Source organism: Pinus tabuliformis, chromosome 8 (genome assembly GCF_031772625.1).
Source record: "Pinus tabuliformis cultivar Carrire ecotype Pingquan chromosome 8, CPIR1, whole genome shotgun sequence".
Taxonomy (NCBI): domain Eukaryota; kingdom Viridiplantae; phylum Streptophyta; class Pinopsida; order Pinales; family Pinaceae; genus Pinus; species Pinus tabuliformis.
The window spans coordinates 1,834,712,886-1,834,725,004 of NC_142294.1; positions in this window are offsets into that span (position 1 = coordinate 1,834,712,886).

The following is a 12,119-nucleotide window of genomic DNA, read 5'->3' on the forward strand; positions in this document are numbered from 1 at the left end:
TACTGCTCCAAGATGGGTATGACAGTCAATACCGACGAGACTAAAGTCATGATCATCAAATCCAAAAATATCACCCATGGTAGTTTCGTCTATGATAACCATTACTTAGAGCAGGTTTCTTCTTATAAATATTTTGGTATTGACTTTCCTCATGAGCTCAACTAGAATTATAGCATTGAGAAAAGGATTATTGGAGGTTGGAAAGCTTCTTATGAGCTTGAAAACAATTGTAAGTCGATTTATCTTTGCATTTGGAGTAAAAAAAGGTTCCTCTTTGAGACTCTCATCACCCCTGGTTTGGGGTTGCAATATATCTAGAGAGTCGTGGAGAAAGATTGAGATGATTCAAAAGCAATTCATAACCTACAACCTCAAGATCAAGGGAAATATTCCTTATCCTATCCTCTTGATCAAAGTCGGTATGTCCCCCATTGAAAGTACAACATGGAATCCAAGAGGCTCCTGAAAATTGCTTCTAAATTGAGTCAAAACCCCCACCTTTTCCTTAAGCACGGTAGCATAAGGATGCTCAGTCTTTGCGCAACCATTGGGGGATTAAGAAGGAGATCATCATGGGAAGCAAGGATAGTGTCAAAGATACTATTACCTCCAATTTTAAGGAAAAGTTATGGGATGATAAGGAGGTGGAGGGTAAAAGGAAGCTAAGATACTATAAAGAGGTGATCAACCCTAACCTCGATAACCATAATTATCTCTCAGTGTTAACCAACACTAAGAAAAAAATGAACATCGCTAGGATAAGAACTAATTATCATGAGCTTCGAAGTGAAACTGGACAGTGGTCTACTCCCAAATTCCCTCGGACAATAGAATCTGTCAGAGTTGCGATACTAAGAAGGTGGAAGATGAAAAACACTTCCTTTTAGACTGCCCGACTCTTACTCACATTTGCTCTCAATTCCCTAACATCTGCCACACTTTCAATCTTCTTGACTTATTAAGCCAACCCAACTATAGCGAACTTGGAGATTTTCTTTCCCTTCTTTTTGATCATAGAAACAAGATTTTGAAGAATCACAATTAGATTCTCTCTTTTCTTGAGGTCCGAATATCATTGATCTTAGTGGACATTCATCATCATCATCACGACTTTAATGTGAATTATAAACCAAATATACATGTTGATATATATATATATATATATATATATATATATATATAAATTAATTATTTATATAGAGATACTTAATATGGTAAGAATGTTTTTTTTAATATATATATATATGTTTTCTACTTTTAAAAATGAGGGATAGATATTAATATTTTAAGGTGGAGAATGTGAATTATAAATAAAATATTTCAATGTCATTATGCATATATATTATAGAAAACAAATTAAATAATAATAATAATAATAATATTATAATTAAAATATCATTGATCTTAGTGGACATTCATCATCATCATCACCACTTTAATGTGAATTATAAACCAAATATACATGTTGATATATATATATATATATATATATATATATATATATATATAACAAAATTAATTATTTATATAGAGATATTTAATATGTTAAGAATGTTTTTTTTAATATATATATGTTTTCTACTTTTAAAAATGAGGGATAGATATTAATATTTTAAGGTGGAGAACGTGAATTATAAATAAAATATTTCAATGTCATTATGCATATATATTATAGAAAACAAATTAAAAAATAATAATAATAATAATAATAATAATAATAATATAATTAAAATATTTGATTAGTGTGATGTTGAAAACTAGCGTAACTTTTTTCCAATTTCTGTTGGCTCCCCGTTAATGGCAGTGTAGAAGGTCAACGCTCCCCGTGTGTTTTGTGGCATGTGCTTAAATCTAGCCATGTCTCTGTTGTGTGTTTCGTGGCATGTGCTTAAATCTAGCCATGTCTCTGTTTACTAACACCTGCGGGTTTCGGTGTAACGGCAATCGTGTCTCCAACAAGTGGTATCAAAGCCAGAGGTCTGGAGTTTGAAACACACTGGCCCCCATTGAGGGGATATTGTTGGCTCCCTGTTAATGGCGGTGTAGAAGGTCAACGATCCCCCTGACTAACACCTGTGAGTAATGCAGTGTAGAAGGTCAACGCTCCCCATGACTAACACCTGCGGGTTTTGGTGTAATGACAACAAACGCAGAGTAAGGCTGACTGGCATGTTAACCTATTTCCTTAAATCCTAGAAAAAAAGCTCCTAACCTAATAAAAAACAATCTTAAAGCATACTCCAAGAACTAAATTTACACTGATTTACCTACACTCCCACAATCATTTATTTATTTATCATAGTTTATAATTATTTATTTATTTCGTTATCATGCTCCCGAAGAAGTCAACAGCAAAGACCTGGATTTTGTGGAACACTAACGCAGACATCCAAAATATGTAAAAGGAAACCATTTTGCAAACGCAGGAAACAGAAATGGCAGGGCTGTGTTACGACCAATGAAACCAATTGGTTGTAGCCCACATATTCCTAGTCGCACATGGGCAGTGAGTCATGGTGAAGTTGGGTGGCAGGGAAGGCATGGGTCATGGCGGATCCACTTAAACGGGAAAGAAAACCCAAATCCCCTGAGTATATATATATATATATATATAAAAGGCACAGATAGACATATATGCAGAAACTCACGGGTAGGAAGAGGATTATCATGGAAAGGTTTCCATTACGTACGCAAGTGCGCCTCACATCTATAAATGTTTTGTGTGTTCGCAGATATTTTGTAGGATAATGTTTTGTGTGATGGCACATGTTTTTTTTAGGATTATTAAATTTTTAATGATAGTGTAATTGGGAGTAAAATTTGTTAAAAATCATGAAAATTCAGGTACTAAATATTTTTGTGCTGAATCTATTTCTATCATAAAAATATGTTTTAAGGGTTTTTTTTATGGTGCTGAATCTATTTCTACCATAAAATTAAGATTTCAGCATTTTTATTATCAGATTTTTTTGAAAAAATATTAACCAGATTTCAGCAATTTTTAACTCTTCCTTGAAAAATTACAAGTCCTATTTTAAATCTGTGAAGTGTATATTTTCAATATATGAAACGAGACAAAGGCTATTTTAAATCTATGAAATGTATATTTTCAATATATGAAATAAGACTGGCTTATTTTAAATCTATGATGCGTATATTTTCAATATATGAGATAAGACCAGGCCTATTTTAAATCTACGAGGTTTATATTTTCAATATATGAAATAAGATAAGGCCCATTTTAAATTTATGGGGTGTATATTTTTAATACATGAAATAAGTTGATTAGTTTTATGTGGTAATCAGTTTTGATGATGTTATTGGTTATAAGTATTAGTGGATCAGAGATATTTTTTTTTTTTGGTTGGATTGTGATAAAATTGAATATTTTTATTTGGATGGTAGATTTTAAAAACAAATTCTCATGAAGCTAATTATTTAACCTTTAACTTTGTTTTATCAAAATAAACTGAATTGAAGAAACTAAACCAAAATCTAAAATACATGAGACAATTTTGCAAACATCACTGTGAGAGTTATCTTCTATTATGGTGAAAGTGAAAGCTATGGTTATTCTTAGATTTCGCAGCTATGGATGGCAAGTAGTTTCGCTTGTCCCTGTGTATCCAGTGTGGGAAACTCCTATTTCCACCACTATAGCATCATTAATGCGCGGCTACATGCGCTGGAGATAGCCAGAGATGACTAGATATTAAAAAAAAAAACCAGCGTGTTACTCCCGGGCGTGTTATAAACTCTTATCTCCGACGCATGTAGCCGCGCATTAATGATGCTATAGTGGTGGAAATAGGAGTTTCCATCCAGTGTGTGTATGCATCATTAATATGTCAATAACTATTTCATTAATGGCGTGGTTTGGTACGTCCTAAGAAATAATTCAGTTTGGTAGGTTTTTGTTTTTGTTTTCTATCTAAATATTTAATTTATTTCTTCAAATTAACTCACTATCGCTGTACCACCCTAATAAGAACAAGATATAGCAAAAAAAAAAACTACGCCACCTATCTATCTACCCTTGCGATTAGGCCTTGCTCCCTTCAAGTTGACTCAATCCTGATGTACCACCCTCATAAAAACAGGGTCTGGCAAGGGAGACTAACTGAAAACCAAAAAGCAGAAAGCACATGACTTCATGGCTTCATTTCAGCTGAAGGAGCGAACCAGTCGAGGCCGACATATCCGCAGTAACACATGGGCAGTGACTTATCGCGAAGTTGATCTGTGGGAGAGCGTCTTCGGGTCAACGTGGGGCGCACGTACATTGAAAAACCAACCCGAATTCCCTGCACAGTGGATTTATACGTCGTCATATCAGAGACTCTCGGATATATGCTGCAGTGTCTTGAAGTATTTCAAGATTCTGTAACTTAAATTATAAGTAAGAAAGTACACTTTGCCAGCAATATATTTCAAAATATTAAAAAGTAAATAGAGGACAATGGAGGTGGAAAGACAAAGTATGGAAGCATGGAAAATTTCAGACTAATACGACATCCATATAAATGTAGAGTAATAGAAATGATAAAAAAGAAAATGAAGTGGAAATGTGAAGTGTGGAAGTATAAAAATTTAAAGATAAAAATAATAGAAAATGTTTACTTAGAAATAGAAAAGGTGAAATGATATATATAAAAGGTGATTGGTAAAATAATAAAGATAGAGAAATATGCATACAATGAGTAAATTTGGGAAGGTAAAATGAATATTGGCACTGTCAAATATTTTTAAGTTTGGAAAATAAATTATTTTTCTTTAGAAATGTAAAGCTTAGAGATGCCGAAATATATTCTTTAGTTTGGAAAATGAAATAATATGGAAAATTTAATAGTTTTCTAGAGAAATATGAAGAGTAGAGATGTGGAAATATAAAAACTAGTTGGAAATGGAAATCTACAATTACAGAAATGTTAAAAAGGAAAAAAGAGAAAAAAACACAATAGAAAGGTTAAGTATGGAGGCATGGAAGTATGGAAAATTCCAGAACAAGAACAAGACCAGGTAGATAAAAATGTAGAAATATAAAAACTAGTTGGAAATAGAAATGGTAAAAAGGAAAAACCGAGGAAAATGACAGGATGGAAAGTCTAAGTATTTAAAGATAGAATTATAAAAATTGCAGGGTAGATAAAAATAATGGAAAATGGAAAAGGTGATTGGTAAAATGATAAAGATGGATACAATAGATAAAAGTAGGAAAGTAGAAAAAATGTTGGCAATATCTTAGGGGAATTGTTTTAGATTTATTTTTCAACTAAAGAAATCACACCAGAAGCAACTCAATCAGGCCTAGAGGAACTCTTTTAAATACTATAAAACTCTAGGTGCAATTGAGACATAAAGTTATCAAATGAAATGATGATAACATTCATTTTTTTTTTTAAGTAGCCGTTTGATATTACAAATGAGAATCTATCCTGATTAACCTTTTGTAAGGAATCACCACATCTAGAATTGATTTTAAACTCTTTGAACTTTTTGTGTCTTCATGAGGATCATCTAACACATTCAAAAAAGAAAATTTGACCTCCAATTTGATCAAAGCATATTAATCACCCTATTATAAGTAACAATATACCTAATAATCATAAAATTTTGTAATATCACTCATATAGATTAATATTAGCTTGAGATTTATTATACATCTAAAGGCAACAATTTAAATTTGGGGAGGAAATCCTTTCATCACAAGTCTATATTAATTTATATTTCACAAATATTTTAAATTTTGCTTGTGAATTAAACAATAATATATGTGATTTATTATTTCACTTTATTAGTGTGATAAGTATAATATTTTTTACTATAGAAAGGAGAATGATAAATATTATTAAAAAACTTTATCACCATGACAAAACAAAACATGAACAAAAAATAATAATAATAACACAATTAAAATGGTGGTACCGTTTATTTAATTACTGCATTAACAATAACAACATAATAAATAAAAATGTATATTTCATTGTATTAAAATTATTCCATAAATTCATACAATATAAAGGAATAATAATTGAGACTAGGCTAGTCTCTTACTCCTAGATACCTAAATATACGCCTAACTATTCCATATAATATTATTCTCAATAAAATAAATTATATTTTTCTAAGCTTGGTAGGACTTTCCTATTTTCATGTCCATTACACACCTAGCGACCGGGGAAGGGTAACCCAAGATTTGAACCCGATTTCATTTCCACGGCCACTACCACTTAAGCTACCCATGGAAACGTTATTCTCAATAAAATAAATTATATTATAATACAATACTATTGATTATTACTTTTAAAATTTATATAATACTTATTAATCATTATTTTCTTTAACTATACATAATTTCTTATTAAACTATTTTTAAATATTCTTTAACATTATTTTTAAATAAAACCAATTACTTATTATACTGATAATTATTTCACTATTCTGTATTATAGTGATGGTTATTTTTCCTTATTAAAAATGGCATTCCTTCCTCTCATTTCCATTTGCTTTATTGTCATTAATCCAAACAACCATTATGATGCCACCTGCATGCTTATCCGGAATGGCATGGCCTTGTCACGATGCGTAGGGATCATTGTAACATAGTGGAGAAGAAAAATGATTCCATGAACTTAATATAGAAGTTAGTGAAATGAAGACAGAAATAATACCATTTAATGTTTCTTGTATAATATTATAGGTTTTAGGTTTTAATTGAATATCATTAGGAAGTCACTCATAAGATTCTTTTGATTATAAAAACTAAAAAGATTAAAGACATTATATAAAATTATAAAAATTCCAGAAATTTACCGTTTCAAAAACATTTTTGAAAGAACTTTATAAACATTTCCAAGTCATACTTCTTTTTATTGGTATTCCTCTTAGATATGTTTCAGGGATGAGAAGTTGGTTTGATGGGGTGGGCCTATATATTTATTTTCAATCCGTAATATATCATTATGTAACTACTCTATTCAAAAGTCTCTTTTAATGTTTATGAGTGCCTAGGCTTAAAAAAGACGGATGCTTTTCTAGTCTTTAAAAATATTAACTATTTAAATTTATTATTTTAAATTATTTATATTTATTATTTTAAATTATTTTTTATTCATGACTTTTTTACAATAACCAATTTAACTAAATATTGTTGTTATGTGTTGGAGGTAAATAAAAACGCTCTTCTCTGCAGCTACTGAATGCGTGCAACCTAGCTTGGGTGAACATTGTTCCTAGTCGCCCTCCTGTGGCCCCTTGTTGTTTTAATGGAGCAGACGGATCCTCTAGAAGATGGAGATCTAACCTCAGATCATCAACATGAGCAAGAAGAATCTGCAAATGCTTTTGCTTCTCTAATATCTTTCATTGGACCTCCAAAAACCAAGCCAACAATAACCAAGTCTGTGAAGAAACTTGCAGACATTCCTCAGATATCCCTCCCTTCAACTCTCCCTCGTCATGCAACGTTGTCTCTAGAAGAAAGAGGACTGGTTGGTCAGTTTACAGGTTTATGTCCATCCCCCAAATCTGTCGAGAAATGGGTTGAAAGAAACCAAACTTCTTCAATCACTGGGAAAATATCCATAAGATTCTGTGGAAGAGGGTGTTATACCTTCCATTTTGAAATAAAGGAAGATCGTGATTTAATCTTCAAGAATGGCCCATACTTCATGGACATGCGAGGATTATATTTAAATAGGTGGACCCCTGATTTTGATCCTGAAATGGATGTTCCCACCATCATGCCAGCCTGGGTCAAACTATCTCATCTCCCTCTTCACTATTGGGGAGATGAATCGGTGAAAGCTATCAGGAATGTTGTGGGGAAATACATTGGCATATGTGAACTAAACGAGAACATGCATGCGTGCACGAGGATTTGTATTGAAGTGGATTTAGGGAAAGGTCTTCCGGAGGCAGTAAAGATCAAAGTAGACCAATGGACACATACAACAACTGGACTATGAAAAAATCCCCTTCAAGTGCAAGGTCTCATGAATATGATCATTTTGCAAATAGATGTCTTAAAAAACAAGAAAATGAAAATGCAGAAGAACCCGAATCCAAATGGGAACAAGTCAAAAGGAAAAAATCATCCAATAAACAGATCATTCCCCCTTCAAACCAACCTCAAGATCCCTCAGAACCTTCTCGATCCTCGCCCAACGTAGATAACCCTTCCTCCCTAGCTAATACCAACCCTTTCGGCCCCTTAGAAGAGCCCTCAACCCCCCTCACTCTCCCCTCCTCCCTTCACCTCCCTCCCTCACATTTATTCACACCTTCAATCCCTATTACCCTTCACACTCCACCTCCTCCACCAATGGATAGAATATTAACTAGAAACCAATCCAAAGAATCCCTCCAAACCCTTGAACATCAAAAGAAACCAAGAAGAAATTCCAACAAGGAGCTAAGAGATGAAGCGACAGCTAAAGAGATGGCATTAGGAACGCAGCAACCCATGGATTCATTTTTTGGGAAAAGCTCCGGGAATAATGAGAAAAATCAAAATCATCACAAAGGGAAATGTCCCTCATCTCACCATACAAACAAGTAATGATTGTGGTCTCCTGGAATTGTCGTGGTCTGGGAACACCCTTCCAAGTGAATGCAATAAGAGATATTATAGCAAAGGAAACCCCAGATATATTCATGCTTCAGGAGACCAAAACAAGCTACTAGGAATAAAAAAAAATGATAAATTTTTTTAAAAATTATGAAGGAACAACACAACAAGCCATAGGGGCCTCAAGAGGAATTTGTACTCTATGGAAGAAAGGAAAAGGGTGTTGAAATGTGGCAACAAGAATATTCCAATTTAATCTGTTCTTGAATTAAATTGTGAATTAAAATCAAATTTAGTCTTAACAACTACTTGGAAATAATTGATTAATTCATTTTGAATTAATTAGTTGGAGAAATTCAAGTTAGAAATCTTTCTGAAGTCATGCAAGAGTTATCCCTTAAATTAAGGAGATAAGATTGAGTTATATTTGAGTTGTAATTAGTTAACTCAATATACTGAGTTAAGTCTAGTTAAATTAGTTCCAAACTGTTTTAGGAACTAATAGAGAGTTAACGATCAGTTGATGCATGCATGCATCCAACTAGTGCTACTCCAGTTAACTGAAGATTCCCTCATCAGAAACTCATGCATGTCTATTTTGAGAAAGACCCAGCTGAGATTAAAGACAATAACAATGTACTATCAGTTGCATGTGTTTTATTATAAAGAAAACTCATGCATGTAGAAGGAATCATTCCTTGAGGATTACGCAGTTCTGACAGTGTGTGAGATCAGATTGTTCCACTTGGTTGAAGGTGAATCATCCCAGAGGAACAACGCAAGGAAATAGGAGCTTGGAGGGCAGAGAGGAAGGCTGGAGAGTAGCCATGATTGCCTATGAGCATATGTGAGGATTGTACTGAGAGCTGGCTAGCTGTGAGAGCTAAGGCTTTTTATAATCTCTATATGTTTCCCCCTTCTATGATAATACACATAGTGGGGTTTCTAGCTGAGGCATTCCCCAAAGTATTTTCATATGTATTGTGCGATTGATTCTTCTTCTTCTGGTTATATTGTTCAACTCGATATTTAAGCTTCCACAAATTGATAGTAGAAGTAGGTTATAGTATTATGCTCTGATCTATATTGCATTATCGGGTTATCCTACATACAAATTTTCTACAAAGGGGAAATGCTTCAGCAAAAAAAGGAACAATTTTGGATTTGAACAGATTTAAAGGAAACAAAAACCAGGGAGCAATATTGTTTTATCAACATATATGCTCCAAACCACTACAGGGAAAAAAGCAATGCTGGACATGGTTCAAGAAACTCTAAATGAAACATAAAGCAGAAAAGTAATTTTGGGAGGGGACCTCAACTTGGTCCTAAATATTGAGGAAACATTTGGAGGGTCCTACCATGCAGACCCATCTAGGGAGGATCTCGAAACAATCATGGAACAAAACAAGCTAATTGATATCCCTCCAAGTAATGGAAAGTACACGTGGAATAAAAAAAGGGTTGGAAAAAGTAATATGAAAGAAAGATTGGGCTGAATACTGGTACAAGAAAACATCATCTCTAACTTTAATTCAGTAAGATTCAGAATTATACATACCAGAACATCAAACCACAAGCCAGTTGCAACCACTTTGGGAATGATGAACAACTAAGGGTCGTTATCATTTAAATATTGTCCAATATGGGACAGTAGTGAATATTTCAGAAATCTAATCAGAGAAGTGTGGTCACAAAAGGTCACAGGTTCGCCCTACTTTGTGTGGGAAATCAAGCTAAAAATTTTGAGAAAGGAAGTGAAAATTTGGCAAGAGAAAATGAAAAGCAAAATAAAAAAGGAAGGGCAGAGCTGATAAAAAAATGGATAACTTACAAGAGGCAAAGGAAAACAAGGAGGAGGATAAACAAGATCATCTACAAGAAAGGGAACTTTTTTGGGAAATATACAGAGAAAATAGAAAAGAAGAAGAAGAGGTGAGATTAAAGTCAAGAAGCCTATGGCTGAAACCAGGGGATAAAAACACAACATTCTTCCACAACTCCATGAAAATGAGAAGAGCAAGAAATCAAATTGACAAAATCCAAGTAGACGGACAAGAAATAAAGGGAGTGGAGGAACTAAAAAAAGAAGCACATAACCACTTTAAAAACCTCCTAACAACAAATGGAGAAGCAGTAGACCATGATAATTTTCTGCAGCATACTCCAAATAAGATAAGTGAAGTACAGAATGCAAAAATAATTAAAGAAATTTCAAAAGAAGAAGTAAAGGCAACAATATGGAGCCTTCACCGGGATAAGGCACCGGGCTCAGATGGCTTCACAATTGCCTTCTATAGGCAACACTGGAAAATAATAAAAAAAGGACTTACTAAGAGCGTTAAGGAATGTGTTCAAAAACAAAAAATGGGAGGAAACACAAAATCTTCTTATCTGAATTTAATGCCAAAGGAAGCCAACTCCTCCACTTTCAATATATTTCATCCAATCTCCTTATGCAATTCTTCCTACAAGATAGTAACAAAGATAATAGCCAATAGAATAAAGAAAGTTCTCCAGGAGATAATTTCGCAAAACAAAAGAGGTTTTGTCCCAAACAGACAGATCATCGATAATGTCATTGTGGTCCAGGAAGCTATCCATTCAAGCATGTTGAGAAAAGAAAAAGGAATTATTATTTTAAAACTAGACATGGTCAATGCTTTTGATAGGGTAAGCCTTCCATACCTCATGGCTGTCCAAAATAAGTTTAGGTTCTCAAAAGAAATTATCGAGGTCATCAAAGCTTGTATCGTTGATCCATGGATAGCTCTACTTATCAATGGAAGACCCAGTGACTTCTTCCAAAGCTCTAGAGGATTGAGACATGGATGCCCTCTATCTCCATTTCTATATATAATAATGGTCGATAATCTAAGTAGATCACTCGACAAAAAAAGGAGAGAAAGAATCTTAACTGGCCTGCAAATATCAAAAGGAATTAAAAGTATCAATCACTCTTTGTTTGCTGATGATACTCTCTTGTTGGGAGGCACCTCATGCATAATAGCACAAAGATTTAAAAAATTCATGGATAATTTCTTGAAGGTCTCTAGTGGTATTTTAAACAATTCTAAGTGTAGAATTTTACTGGAATACTTCTTCCCGAAACATGCAAAGAATCTCACAGATTCTTGAGATCCCTATACAAGAAAGCTGGAACCATTTCTTCTACCTTGGACTACCCATTTGAAAAGAAAATCTAAAAGCAGGGTTGTGGAGTAAACAAATTGAAAAAATGAAAGAGAAAATTCAAAAGTGGGGAATGATGTGGCTGAACATGGCAGGCAGGGTAATCCTAATCAAAGATATCCTCACGACGCTCCCAATATATCAATATGCTACAATCTTAGCTCCAGCTAGTGCACACAAGCAAATGGAACTAATCATAAGAGGCTTCCTCTGGTAGGGAGGGAAACAAGAAAATAAAAAATTCAATTTGGTTAAATGAGAGAAAGTAACCTTGCCTTATGGTAAAGGAGGCTTACCTATAAGGCTTCCTAGATTAATGAATGCCGCTCTAGGGATTAAAATCATTTGGAGAATGATA